Source organism: Lepisosteus platostomus, chromosome 5 (genome assembly GCF_059453375.1).
Source record: "Lepisosteus platostomus isolate fLepPlt1 chromosome 5, fLepPlt1.hap1, whole genome shotgun sequence".
Classification (NCBI taxonomy): domain Eukaryota; kingdom Metazoa; phylum Chordata; class Actinopteri; order Semionotiformes; family Lepisosteidae; genus Lepisosteus; species Lepisosteus platostomus.
Window position 1 is genome coordinate 8,780,346 of NC_142615.1, and position 15,586 is coordinate 8,795,931.

General features: G+C 40.3%; 3 non-coding genes across 3 annotated transcripts; 2 read left to right on the forward strand and 1 right to left on the reverse strand.

The window, feature by feature from the left end:
• Positions 1-2,447: 2,447 nt before the first annotated feature.
• On the forward strand, positions 2,448-2,558 carry trnal-caa (transfer RNA leucine (anticodon CAA)). Its single transcript has 2 exons — positions 2,448-2,485; positions 2,513-2,558. It is a non-coding gene; the product is annotated as a tRNA-Leu (tRNA).
• A 2,586-nt stretch (positions 2,559-5,144) lies between these two features.
• On the forward strand, positions 5,145-5,226 carry trnas-gcu (transfer RNA serine (anticodon GCU)). The gene has a single exon. It is a non-coding gene; the product is annotated as a tRNA-Ser (tRNA).
• Positions 5,227-12,562: 7,336 nt separating this feature from the next.
• Positions 12,563-12,635, reverse strand: trnak-uuu (transfer RNA lysine (anticodon UUU)). Its single transcript has one exon. It is a non-coding gene; the product is annotated as a tRNA-Lys (tRNA).
• Positions 12,636-15,586: the final 2,951 nt, after the last annotated feature.

Here is a 15,586-nt window from a genome sequence, read left to right on the forward strand (position 1 = left end):
TTGTGCTTCGGTCCATTTGAGAGAGAAGACACTGAAAAAGTCTTATGAAAGTGGATTTTGCACCTACGCCAGTGCTGTAGTGGTATCATACAGACACCCATACAAATCCATCAACAATGGAAGCTCTGGAAGGCAACGTAAAATATTGCTCTGTCCGTTGGTGGATTAGGTATGCATGCTACATTTCAACGTAAAATGCAATGTAAAAAGATCAAATTTGATTCAAAATCGATTAATGTAAAAACCGATAAAGCTCATGTTTTTTATCTAGTTTTATCTATATCTATATCTAGTTTTTCAAAGGTCTTAAAAAAATGTTTATCGCGATTGTGAAAGTTCGAGAAGGTGTACCAGCGCGTGCCTTTATATCGCCAGCTTCAGTCTCGCCTGTAGCTGCGAGAAGGTTAAAAGCGCACAAGTGATCTGTCTTTCGTCCAAATAATTGCTGGAGCAGCAGGACGTAGAGCACCATCCAGCAGCTGTAGACGATGTTCGAGGAAGAGCTAATTCTGTTTTCAGCACAGGGAGCAAGAATGAGCTCAGTCCGGCTCCCAGCAGAATCCATTCTGGTTTGGTTGCTGTCAGACTGTGCATCTGAGGCTTTTTGGATCGCAACGTGAAAAAAAAGAACAAAAAACAATTGCTCACATCGTGTTACTTCTACCAGAGGATAGGAAGATATCACTTAAAAAAATCAGCAATTAATATTTGGATCCGTGGCCTCATACTAATTATTTAACTATCAGATTGTGTTTCTGCAACATTTCGTGCACAGTATGCCGTATTCAACAATAAAACAACAGTCACAACGAGGCCTTTACACCCAGTCTGGGGTATTTTCCCCTTTTATATTTTTGCCACTTTATATCGAACCTGTTATACTCCCAGAAGTGCGCAGTAGCTTCTACTTAATAAAAATATACAATTCACCGCTGGTATAAACAGATGTGTGCCATGTCTGCTTTTGTAAGCATTTGTTTCAAAAATAAGTTCACAATATGTTAAAAACACAAAAAGCACAAACTTAATAATACAACGATACAAAATCAAAACCAAATCATAAAGCCAATTAAGTACCTATCCTTTGAAAACAGAGAACACCTTTATATCTACAATAAAAAAAGTGACATTTGTATCTACTTTTGAATTACTGTACAAAGCAGACAGAGTATTCCCTGAATTCAAAGATCAGATCTTGGCCAAAACAAGACAATCAGACGTGAGCTGAATTCAGAACAAGAGCCTCTGCTTCGTCGTTTATTGAGCTTGTGATCAAAGTCTGAGTGGAAAAAGATCGGCTATTTTAACTGTTTGAATGAAATACACAAAGGGCACCTTCCTTCGAACCGGTGTCAAACCAGCAACCTAAGGATTCCCTCTTGTTTCCACTACAGTCCTCCACTCTACCAACTGAGCTACCAACAGATGTCAGGAGATGCTTTCTGGCACATACTGTCCAATGTATTGAAATGTTCCGGATGATTTAAATCCCAGATCGACATCGTTTCCAACTCGTTTCCTTAGTCTTGTTTACCTTGAATTTAAGCCACATACCAGGATTCTACTGTATAAACTTCCGGAGATATTACAAAATGTTTGATGGAGCATCAATCTTTCCAGGCGGAAATTGACTCCTTTTCTTTCTCGAGGGATCATATTAAACATTTCATTTGGATCGAGAAGAGGATCACCATGAGACACAAAACAAACAGTTTCATTCTGTCTTTATTAGAATCTGTATTACAGCTAATGAATGTAAAGCCTTTAGTATGCGAGAGTGAGAGTTCAGTTATGCCAGGGAGTGTGAGAAAAGAGAACTGAAATTTAGTAAATTAATATTTAAATAGAGCGTAAATCTTCAAAGTGTCACTGCAAAATTATTACAGGGGTCTACCAGCTGCCGGACGTACTTGTTTTGGGACTATTTCCAATAAGTACCGCATTAGTAGTTGTGTGTCCTTACTGGTATCTTTTAAACATTCGGTTATATACAAACGGGACAGAGACACAGTGATAATCTGATTTTAACATGTCCTGCATTTTAACTTACTAAACAGATAAATTGAAATGTTCTGATTCAGAGCCCCTGCAGTTCGTGCTAATTAGAACCACAACAATACTCCTGAGTCCTGAGCACCACACTGAGCAAAGGTTCAGCTGAACTCTGACTTTGTTCAGCATGACTTGTTGTTGCAGTTGAGCTCAGAGCTGGCGATGATCTCCATATTCTACCACACTAACTAGTCCTAAACGTAGTACACAGTACACACTTTTTAAAAACAATTTAAAATATTACACAAAGGCTGTAAAGCACACTCTAAATCGATCCGAATATTTGATTTCCGCGATCTGTTTAGGCAACATTAGGCAACGTGGCGCTTCTCCAGCAAAGCATTTCTCAGTTTTGTGAACTACTGGTGCTTTTAACACACCAACTTACACAACTCGTCAGGATGGCCGAGTGGTCTAAGGCGCCAGACTCAAGGACTCCTGTCTTTCCATTGCTTGGGTGTTCTGGTCTCTGAATAGAGGCGTGGGTTCAAATCCCACTCCTGACAGCTTTTCCCTCTCTTGCATTTTTCCTGTCTTCTTGTGCTCGCTGACAACGACAGAAAGAAGAAAACGGAGAAACAGGCTTGCGGGCACATGATGGGCAGGGAAATGCTTCGTGAACACTTCAATGTGATTAGCAGAAAGTCAAATAGGCTTCGATTTCTCCCTTAAGAACTGTTTGGGGTGCCTGTAATCGAGTAAAGATTTACGGTCAAGGTATGCATTCAAAGGTGAAAGACCGAAATATAAATCCAGAAGAAGATGTATTAAAACATATTGTTTTCCTTGCGGTTTCCCCTGTATTTCATTAAATGTGGCATTGTGAAATCAGCCTGTAGCCCTACGGAATGCAGCCACTCTCCCGGTGACAGCGGCAGGAGCCGAGAGGATTAAATCAGAGCTCGAACAGAGAGTTAAAAAAAATATGGGCAACTAGAACATAGATCATAGAACATTTTTATTAAACTTTCCTATCTGCTCGGCCTTACTGAAGTATTTTAGCTGCATTTTAGCTTCTATTTATATACTTTACAGTAGATAGTGTTTAGTAAGAGAAGAGAGATACAAGCGCTAAACCCCCACAATAACCAAACCTTAACTAAAGCAGGAAGATCAGTTTCTGCTCGAGACAGCCGTTTTCTGAACTGTAAATCTCTGGCTGGAGACGCTGTGTGTCCGGACTCAGAGGTTGTATAAGAAAAGACTCGGAGAGCTGCAGGCGCAGCTCATTGCTCTGCGCTCCCCGTGCGGAATGCGCGTGTCCTCCCTCCTTCAGTACCTTCATACACTCCTCTCAAACCATATCAAACTCCTGGAATATTTCGGTGAACAGATACTGGATCTTTCTTTCCGAGATCATAGGCAGAAACAATAAACACGGTGAAAACAGGAAGGTATTCTGATCGTATAGAGAAATGCGCAAAAATACATTTCCTAAAATCCAATAAAATCTAGTTACATTCTGATGCTATTTTGATTTATCTGAATAGTTTTGGCACAGTTGTTACAGCAAAGAGACAAATAAACTTTTTTAAATTTCATTCGAGCTGTAGTTTTGAAAATGTTTTTTCAATTCTCTAAATAATACAAACACAAACACCCGTTGTAAGCGTCTGACCATTGATATTCTTGAATTATAAGACCGTACACACGCTGGCAGGCAGTTCAGCGAATATGATGCCCCTGCAGGGGCCGAATATTAGACAGACGTATACATACAGTCATCGTGTGGAGTTTATTCCTCCTCTACCGCAGTCTTTGCCTCTTGTCACATTTGCGCTTAATTGTCGATTTTTTGTATAGAACACCGAATATCTTGAGGAAGCCTGTCAAGCGAAGACTGATGGATTATTGAGGTGCAAACACTGGTTCAAAATCAACACCCTCTGCTATTGCCGTTGTTTCTTTGATAATTTCTTCAAATTCCTCATCTGACCTTCAATATCGAGGGATATTGAGCATAATACCATACAAATTGTAACTTTCTTTTGATTGCCAGTTTTATTAAAATGCCATCCCCTTTTACAGTTATTTTAGATGTTTGGCAAGGCGTAATATCCCCCCTCTCACCCTCAGCTAAAATATTTTAAAAGTACAACAACATTACATTATATTGAACAGCGTTTATGTTAACATTTATATTCAAATTAAGGTAAATATACGAAAATATTAAAATAGAACTCCGGCGATCTGTTGTTTTTGCTTGACAAGTTCTCGAACAGTTTTGCATTGTTTTTTTAAATTACTTTAGCTGAAGATGCAACGGGAGCATAAGTGAATTCTCCCTCACTCACTGGAACATATAATTCTATGGGTGAATACTAACTGCTTGCAAGTTGCCAATGTCGGTAATTATTGGAAATTCCCGGTAATGTTGACTCTGGTACTCAATTGTTTGAGTAAATATCAAAATAGTTCAGGTTTTGCGGAACAATTAAATTTTTGCGGTGATGATGTTTACTATAGGAAGAAGTGCGTCCCTGGGTGGGATCACAAAACCCACCTGGGGATTAATAGCCGAAAACGCTAACCGATTGCACCACAGAAATGCTTACACCTTGCTTTTTTTTCATTTACATACTTTTGGTGAACAAAAACATTCGCTCGCATTTCATCTTTCGCAAGCTGTATGATTTAAAAAAAAACAAGTTGTTCTGCAAAGGAAATAAATAAACGCATTAAACCAAATCAAGACCTCTTTGAGTGTCCCAAATTACATGTTCTGTAAAACAAGACAGGAAAAAAAAGGTACCGCTGGAATTCGGACCCAGGATTTCCTCTTTATGAAACAGGTCTTTTAACCAGCTTTACCACAGCACTGGCAGAATACTATTCTTATACAGGTGGGTACCCACCCTCAAACCTTTGTTCTCTCGCTATTTTACCTTTGCCTACTGCCCTGTCTCTCTCACACCTGAAGAAGGCTCCACGGGCGAAACGTTGTGTTCTCGTTCTTCTTTTTTTCAGTATGGAATAAACCTATTACCTATTCTTATACAGCCTCTTGGACACACCCCTCTGAGACATCTGAGGTCGATGTGCGCTGAGCCTGGTCGCCGAGCAAAATCATGCCCAAGGGGGGTGGCTCTTGTGACGAGGTGGCCGAGTGGTTAAGGCGATGGACTGCTACTCCATTGTGCTTTGCACGCGTGGGTTCCAATCCCATTCTCGTCGGTTTATGTTTTCGACTTGTGATCCGTTTCTAAGTCGGACTTGCTTTCTTTAGCTACTGTAGTAGAGCAGTAATATTTCTAGCGTTGCCTGAACATGGCTTACATCAGTAGCTGACAGATATAGTCTCTTAATATTTAGGTTAAATTTATGCTTTGTACTGCTTTCACCTGATATTAATAGTAGTCCTGATGAACGATTTAGGGACATGGCGCATCTTGAAAATGTTCTTGTTAATTTCAGTTTGGAAAAGATGCACTCACCAGAAGCAGAAACTGGTCGTATCTGCAAAATGCGCAATGCAATAGCAATGTCTTGCTATGAGTCCTTACCTGTTACAGGAGGCGTTGTAGGACTTTTTTAGTTCAGAAAAAGCTATCAATTCATCTTACATTTCTACTCCATCAATATTAGCAATGCTATCTTTACTAAGCTCTAAATATAGCTCTAAATAAATGCTAATTTTAAAATACATTTTAAAATAAATGCTATTCCATATGTTGTAACTTTGTGGTATTTAGAAATTTTATCTGAGGATGAAAGGGAAAGTATTATACAACTGTGAAAGAGGCTTGTATTTTAATACAATTTTCAATCAAAAGAAAACCAAAGTCCCTATGATATTACCGTCAATATCCCTTGATATCAACGTTCAGTTGAAAAATTTGAAGAAACTCTCAAACAAGCAACTGCAGTAGCAGAGAGTTTTGATTTAAACCGATGCTTGGAGTTCAATACTCCATTCATCCTTGAAAGAAGCAAAGACAGGGATATTTTGAGTGTCTCCATGATCCTCTTCTCAATCCAAAAGAAAGGTTTTATATCATCCTGATCCCACTAGAAAAAGGGTCAATTTCAGCCTGCACCGATGTCCCTTAAACGTTTTATAAGAACTCTGGACGTTTATACAGTGGAAGCCTGGTCCATTTCTTCTTCTGAACGAGACTATGGGAGTGAGTATTTTGATGTCGAACTGGGATTTAAATAAAGAGGAACACTACACTACATTGGGCTACGCGTGTGACAAAGCGTTTACTTTCCGACCTCTCGATAGCTCAGTTGCTAGATCTTAAGACTATAGACAAAAACAGTGGGCATTTCTTATGTCCCTGGTTTGAATCCAGCTCGAAGGATGGTGTTTTCTTGTTCCTTAATCAAAAAGGGAAAATTGCGAATTTGTCTTTCACTTTGACGTTCACCCGAAAGCTCAGTATACAAAGAAGTAGAGGTTCCTGTTCTGGATCCTAATCCTAATCCTCACGTCTGATTGTTTTGCTTAGACCTTTAAAATGTACACTGTGGACTGTTTGCTCTTCCTAACACAATTAAAAAGCCGCCGACAAACTTACCGATCGGGAGTTTAGTTCAGTGATAGCGCGCACATAAGACGCTCCGTTATCTATCTCCGGCATCTCTGTATTCTTTTTAAACGCGATATTTTTTATTCTTCGTGTGTGAATTTCAGGGAGACTCATAAACCCTTTGTCTATTTTAAAGATACATTATTTTAAACCAGACATAATGAAAGACGTAGTAACTAGACACACATACAAGACACATGAATAGTAGCGGCTCTGAATGCAATACAAACGCCAATGGCGCAATGGATAACGTGTCTGATTACGGATCAGAAGACGTTAGGTTTGTACTCCTTCCTGGTTCGTGAAGAAGCTTTTAAACCTCACTACTCAACACTGACATTGTAGGGTGTGCTGTCGTACACAACCTTACTATCGACTGGATGAGTCTTCTGTTCAATCTCCGATTCTTTCCGCACATTCCTGCTATTTCACCACCGTTATTGTAGAATAACAGCCACAGACACGAGAAGATATACTATTCCGAACAAATGTCTTAAAAAATCACGTTGAAAAAGGTGACAATACGTTTTTGTTTCTTTAACGTAACCTTACTTTTGCCTGTAAAGTTCACATTATTTTCTGTAGCCGCAAATCCCCAATATTTCTGCTGTCTCCCGAGAAACACAAGCGTGGAGTCAAATCATATTAAATAACACAACACATCTATTAATTTAACACCCAGATGTGACAGAACACATGTAAGACTTACACACAGCTTTTAATATGCTCTAGTGAATTTGCAGGTGTCCTGGGGAGGGAAGAGAACTGATATTAAGGAAATACATATTTAAAGGGGATGTAAGTCTTAAATGTGTTTTGTCACATCTGGGTGTTAACTGAATAATTTTCTAGCATTATTTATTGTGTTTTGACTCTATACTTGTGTTTCTCAGGAGACAGCAGAAATATTGATGTTTACATTTCTATTCACATTCCCGGTGATATTGACTGAGGTAATGCAGAAGCATGTTCTCTATAACAATAAACGGTGCGAGAAGACAGGAAGAAAGGCACCGCTAGGATTTGAACCCAGGATCTCCTGTTTACTAGACAGGCGCTTTAACCAACTAAGCAACGGCGCCGACAGAACCCACCTCTTTTACTGCGACTTGGACACACCGCTCTGAGACACCTGCGTTCAGTAAGCGCTGAGTCGGCTGGCTGAGCACGTTGCCTCCTTTACATTCAATAGGAGCCCCGACACTAAGAGAAACGTATAGAAATGGGTTTTATCCGGCACTTTTCATGTCCAATGCGCTTGACATCTCCCACGGGCGACAAAGTTCATTTACGACACCTTTCTTTCTTTCTTCTTTCAGCAGGAGTACAATAATGGCAACAACATGTTTGGAGTTCGGCATTTCATTTAGTCTGCGGAAACATCGTATCGGAATGAACTGCCTGAGATAAAAGAGTAATTGCGGCTTCAGATTTCGTTTTTACAGAGCATTGCGTTGTTCTGCTCATGCTGACTACACGCTTTAGATATGTCATTTACTGCAAGCGTTGCTTTTCCAGGTTTTTCTGAAATTCCTCGCATTTGAGCCAGCACTAAAACATTTCATTCCCGTCGCTGAATACATCGTGGAAACGGTATTTGCAACGGAATGCTGTCACACATGAAACATTTTCGTTATTCGGTTCTGAAGTTTGAAAATGAAAATAAAACGGGGGTCACTTCATAGGCTTGAAAGACGTCCAAGCAGCATAAAAACCCGCGAATTCTTACAAGGGCTGCACCTTTCTTCTGCTGCTTTTATAAATCAGCCTTAAACATTTGAATGCATACCTTACTGCTGCTAATCACATTCACGTGTTTACGAAGCTTTTTTCTGTCCGTTATGTTTTTGCTAAGCAGTTTCTCAGTTTTCCTCGTACTGTGATTGTCAGCGAGCACAACAAGACTGAAACAGTGTAAAGGCAGGTAAAAAAGTCAGGGTAAAACGCCTGATTGTCGGGAGTGGGATTTGAACCCGTGCCTCTATTTGGAGAGCGAAACACAAAGCTTAAAAGACACGAATATGTAAATTTGCTGTTTTAAACCGCTCAACTATCCTGAAGAAATGGGTGCGGATTGTATCAGTCACATCCGATTTTCCGTAAATTTAGGACGATTGATACAACTGGACGAACAATTTGTGGCGTTTAGCATGACATGGAAAACGGCACCGGAGCGTTCGGGTCCGGACTACAAGACTCAGAAACAGTTTTTACCCCCGCACTATCAAACTATTAAACTCCCAGCCTCTCTCACTCTCTCCTCACCTCTCACCTATGATCTGAACCTCACAGTGCCTTCTTTCTTACCAAAAACCCAAACACACATTGAAAATCTACCTCTACCATACATGTCAAAAGCTCACTCCCCATCATTTCTATCCCTTTATTTCATTCTTTTGATGCATGTTTTTGCACATAACCTGTTACCTTTTTGTTGTTTTGCACACTGCCTGTTGTTGTTTTTTGCACATCGGCTGTTGTCTCTGTCTTTCTTTTGTTATACAATTGTATTGTTGTTGTGTTTTTTTCTTTGGACTACTTATGTCCGAGAGCTAGCTAAATAGCATTTCGTTATACCATATACCTGTGTATGAGTATAATGACAATAAACTTGGACTTGAACTTGAACTTGACATAGTCTTGCAGGCAGTATATTATTTTATCGTTTACTCGTTTAAAAAAATGGTCTTCTTGTTCCTAAGTCAGATTTTTAGTGCTTTCAACCTGGACTGACAGCTCACCCGATCTGTTTGTGATCAGACCATGGAGTGGGGGGCTGTACCAAGCGCACGTTCCTTCCCAATGCTGAGGCGATCATTCAGAAGATGGTTGTGAAGAGAGACAAGCTTTGTCGACTAAAAAACAAGGCAGGATATGCAAGAATACTAATCACTGGCGACAGTTATGCTCTCTTACTATTGAGACTCTTACATTGCGAGTTTTTTTGAAGACTTTGAAACTAAAGGAAAGTGGAGACAAATGAAACAGGCACGGGTGGGGTGAACCCACGATCTTCGGTTTACAAAACCGACGCCTTACCACTTGGCCACCGCACCTTCGAGGAAATATGGGAATAATGTTGTTCAAATTATTTTTTTCTGAATCTGGTTTACATCGCCTGGAGGCAGCAACAACAATAAAAGGGATACTTAACAAGGAGATACGCTGTAGCAGTGCGACTCCAACAGATGCTCCTGAAGAGGCTGGAGGTTTAAGCCAGCTCCTTAGAGCACTCGGCCACGTTACTCTCAACAGCGGCTCTTCAGCTCTTGTTGTTTGACCTAGTGTTTTTATAACGCGTGGAATTGACCGCAGCTTCGTTTTCTGAGATGCTTTCTCTCACGTGGTGAAATCTCGACCTCTTTGGCATCTCTGGCTATAGTTCTTCTGTAGAGCAGGCTTTCACACCTCTGCTTTTAGTGCCCTTGAAGTCATTTTATTTTTACAAGAAGACGCATTCCCTAACGATCTCTCCTGTTTTAGAAATGCTTCATAAGGCGTGTTTGATTCAACGGACAAACAGTATACTAATTGTACAATGCAGATTTATGCGGCATTCGTACTGGATTTGAGTGGGATTCTGAAATACTTCTTGCAAAGGTATTCAGACTTTCTTGAACCTATAATAAAAAAACAGACCTGAAACTCCCTAACTTCCAATCTCTGATGTTGCTGTCCTTAAACTCGGACGTGATGTTCTGCAGACGTGTGCATAATGTCCTGTTTTCTTACAGTGTAGACATTTTGCTGTTCACGCTCCGCATTCATCTGCTTTGTGCATTGTTAGTCCGCACCTGTAACATGTAATGTCAGCCGTCCCCTGTTCTTCTATATCTCTAGCATGACTGCGTCCGGCTGCTCGGCTTTTGTTTGTAAAGTTTGAGCGAGCGCCCCGTTCAGTGTCACTTTGTCACTGTGGTCAGAAAGCATTCTTGATTCTGCTTGAGCTGCTTCATGAATTCTAGCGACTTTAAGAGCTCTTTCTAAAGTCAGCCCTTCCTCCTGCAGCAATTTATAGTCTCTTATGTGCACATTTTTCCACAAGTTGATATCTTAACATGTCAGTTTCCAATACTCCAAAGTCACAAGATTTAGCCAGTTCTCTTAGTGCAGTCACAAAAGCAACAACAGATGCGTCCTGAGACTAAGTTCTCTGCCTAAATTTATGCCGTTCCAAAACCACTTTTCTCCGCGGTGTAAAGTAAGCGTCTAAGGCAGCTACAGTCTGTTCATATGTACCTTTTTCTCCAGGGAGGTTGGAGAAAATCCGCTGCACGGGAGCCCCGATACAGTGCAGTAATGTAGCACGTCTCACGGCATCCTTAGCTTCTGTAGATCCACTGGCTATTTAAAAAAAATCTGTACGACTCCATCCATATCTTGTATTCTGTATACAAATACGGAGCTCCGAGGTTCAGTAGAAGCGGTGGAAAAAGCTGAGCATAAGCAAAGCTTCTCGGCGCGGCTGCCATATCTTCCATGGCGCAAGCTAAACGAAAAGTCCGAAAATTCAGAAGTTCGTTTCTACCAGCAAGAGAACTAAAATCTGCAGTGTTCTGCTCGCTTTGAGTCCGTCAAGCACTCATCTGTCGTCGCCATAAATGTTGTGTATCTAAATTTAGAGACGTTTTATATTATTTTAACTATTTTATTAACTACACAGATCACGCCTTTACACCATATATTCCTGCCTTCTACTCTCTCGTTCTGTTGTCTCGCGATGTCTACTCACTATACTACATTTAGCATGACTTCTTGTTGCAGTTGAGCTCAAAGCTGGAGATGATCTCCATATTCTACCGCACTAACTAGTACGAAACGTAGTACACTTTTTAAGTGAAGTCAGGTTGTTAAAAAATTAAACCAACGCCCTGTCACAGAAACGTACCCCACTCTCCGGCGCAACAAGCGGGGGTACTCAGCACTATACTAACGAGGAGCGCTTGTCAGCAGCTGAGCGTCAGCTCTGTTTACTGTCAGCACTCATTTCCAAAGACTTTTTCACCTGCTCTCAGCTTTTAAAGACAGTCATAAACGCTCAAGAAGTAATTCATGTCAGTTGGAAGTCTGTTTCTGTTGTCTCAGCTCTTGATAAAGAAAAGCCGTGCTTGGAAGACTCCCTCTCTGAAGAATTTTCCGTCACCCTGCGAGGGAGAAGAGCCATCAATCACCGAGGCAACCACTGAGACAGTTAACATTAAACACGTGAAATGCGAGATGTTGTGATTTTTTTCCCGCTTAAGGCTTCTATCGTTTCTACTCTAACGAGAAAGACCTCTTTATTAGAAGTGAGATTTTAACAAACGTCTCCAGGGTTAACTGCGACCTGAACGCAACGCCTTAGACCACCAGCCATCTTGCCTGTGGTACTTAGAGCAGCGCTCAATAAAAATGATCAGAAACCGAAAGCGCTTCTTATGCGGATCAGTATATTCCGATTCCACTGGTTCTGCAGAAGAAATAAGAAAAGACGAACTCAAAGCACTGTGTTGCCATTACGGGTACTCTGCGGCTGCTTTAAGATCTACTCACACCGTGTTGCCATTAAGGCTACCTAGTTAAAAAAAAACTTATCGTCACCTTTTTGAACGTGATTATTAGACACCCGTTAAATCTCCACCGAGTTTTCTTGAGAGATCGTTCAGCGAGCAAGTAATAAAAACTACTTCGCTTCCAACCTCTGCTGTCACTGTAAACTCGAACGTGATGTTCTGCAGATGTGCAGTGTGCCTTTCCTCTTGTCGTATTCAAGAGTTCTCACTGTGTGAACTGTATTCTACTGTGATTTAATTTAGATGATTACGTGGAGTAGAGTGACAAGATCTACTTGAACATTTTCGTTTTTTTAAATGAAACACTAAATACACTACTGTAAATACAAGTAGTGGACATTTAAAATAACCACAGTACAGCTAGAAGAGTGAAAGATAAAAGACTACTTAGAATGACATTCCCAATAGACTTAAGAACTGTACAACCACCCGGACAGGGACTTGAACCCTGGGCCCTCAGATTAAAAGTCTGATGCTCTACCGACTGAGCTATCCGGGCTCTGAAAGAAAGTCGACACTGTCGGGATCCTCCCAAGTCACCTGTCTCTTGTGCCGAAGAGCAGTCATACCGGACCCGTCTGGAATGACCACTGACAGACTTTATCCAGAAGCGACAACACCCCTCCCAGTAGAATGAGTGAGAAATACAGCATGACATGGGTAGTTAAGGGGCTCCCACAATCCATCTTTCCTCACGTTACTGATTTTTTTCAATAGCATTTTGACCTTTTTTCACATTCAGATTTTTTTCACATTTAATAAAATCTTTTAATCAACAACATTAAAAAGAAAACAAATGGAACATTTTTTGGAACAATAATTAAAAAAAAACTTTCAATGCCTTGGTTGTATACGTGTGCACACCCTTTATAAAGGGAGTTGCAACAGTGCTGAAATGTAAAGAGCATTTCTGTAGAGAAAACAGCCTTTTTCCTGCCTTGATGTTAAGCTTTGGGAGCCTGTCTTTTAGAAATTCTATTTTATAACACCTTGCACAGCCTCCCGGCAGACTAACAAATATTTTTTTGGAGAAATTGGCTCACACACTGGAAGACACTAACCTTTATTTACGTTAGAGTATGTAAAACTCAGGCTTTAACAGATGTTCATGATGTTTCACACGGGGTGTTACCTGTTGTAGTGTTTCAAAAGATGTGTTAGCGGACCACAAATTATCTTGAAAAGATTTGGGTTTGTACTGGCTGGGATTCAAACCCGACTCAATTATTTGGAAGGCGCCTGTACCACCAACGCACTTCCGAGAAGCACCTGCAAATTGTCACAATCCTCTCTCTCACCTTCAAAGTTATGGAGACACAGACGTCCAATGAAAACTAATCTTATTCACTCAAGGCTCCACTCTTTTATTGTGATGTCATTTTAATTAATTTTAGCTTTGATAAGGTGTCGTTTTTGCCTCTTAAAGTTAAAATCTGCTCCTTTCTTCCTGGTATAGAAATAACATGTTCCATCTTTGTTTAAAAACACCACTAAAAGTAAATTATTCAGCTCTAACGCCTGTGTCCATTGACAAGACATCTCAAAAAGACTTATCAAATAAGAACACGATCCTTCCTGTTACCATTCCTGTGGTTGGGGCGTTGTTTCACCCTTTTATTTTCTTCTACAATATTTGCAGACAGGGCTTTATCACTCGAGTTGTACAGAACAAGTGTGCATCGGTCCATGAAAATCATCAGTAGTGCTGTTTTTCTATGCATAGTTTAATCAAGAGCACTTAAAAGATGCAAAAAGCTTTCAAATAAAACAGAATTGAAAGACAGTCGAGTAAGAAGGTAGAAAAAAAGCACTCCCCCGTCTGGGAATTAACCACCGTCGCACGTGTGACTGGATACAAAAATAATAGATTAATTTGTGCCCAGTCTCTTGAAGCTTCAATGCGATTATTTTTCCTTCCTTATTTCTTCATTCCCATGAATTTACTCTGTAGTAGAGGAAACGTGAAAGTGGGAAACTGCAGGCATTCTTCGTGAGTGGTGGATTGTGATCAGTGAGCATCTGGACAAGTCTGTTCCATTACCGTTTCCATCGGGGATGTAGCTCAGTGGTAGCGCGCATGCTTTGTATGTATGAGGTCCCTGCTTCAGTCCCCGGCATCTGCAGGTGCTTTATATTACAGTACTCACATCGCAATCTTCTTTTGAGTGAGAACTCTTTGCTTGTGTTCAGAGAGAGCCAGGTTTACACAACTGAATGCAGGCACACTCGACGTGCTGCAGAATTGCGCTGCTGTTTTAAATGTACCTCATTTAGTTCTGTTAAATCCTAAATTATTTGAACTAATAATTTAGTTCAAATCCAGGAAATCCAGAGATTGCTTCACACTTGCCGTGGCTGTTGCAGAAAACACCTGTTGAATCTCCCCCGGGATTTCTTGAGAGATCGTTCAGCGAGCGAATCCTCCTTCTGAACTCCGCACTAAACTGAAAGCTTCACGAACTCCTCACTGCGTCTCCTGTACTGTTACGAGTGCTCTTGTGTAGATGTGAAGTACAGCCATAAACACACTTTAAACTTTTTCCGTTTGTTAATGAAAATGCAAAAGAGCATGACAAGTATTAATCGTATAAAATATCCATGGCACAACTCGAGAAAGTACTGAAGGACTACACATCGACTTTTGATGATTACAAGAGATTCAAGAAACACAACCGTCCACACCTGGGTTTGGATCCTGAACGCTAGAGTTAAAAGAACATAAGCGACGGATATGACCTATAAACTCTCTAAATTGTCTTATAGTTTATGAAATAAAACAATTTCTTAATAATTACCTACTGATGATAGACGATTTATTGAATTTTAACAAAATCACAATTACAAACTTTTTCGGATAAACTGTTATTCACATACTCTAACGTAAATAAACGTTAGTGTCTTCCGGTGTGTGAGCCAATTTCTCCCAAAAATATTCGTTAGTCTGTCGGGAGGCTGTGCAGGGTGTTAAGAAATAGAATTTCTAAAAGACAGGCTCCCTAAGCTTAACAACAAGGCAGAAAAATGCTGTTTTCTCTACAGAAATGCTCTTTACATTTCAGCACTGTTGCAACTCCCTTTATAAAGGGTGTGCACACGTATACAACCAAGGCATTGAAATATTTTTTTTTAATTATTGTTCCAAAAAATGTTCCATTTGTTTTCTTTTTAATGTGGTTGATTAAAAGATTTTATTAAATATGAAAAAAATCTTAATGTGAAAAAAGGTCAAAATGCTATTGAAAAAAATCGGTAATGTGAGGAAAGATGGATTGTGGGAGCCCCTTAACTACCATCTCATGCTGTATTTCTCACTCATTCTACTGGGAGTGGTGCCGTCGCTTCTGGATAAAGTCTGTCAGTGGTCATTGCAGACGGGTCAGGTATGACTACTCTTCGGCACAAGAGACACGTGACTCACGAGGATCCAGACAGTGTCGCCTTTCTTTCAGA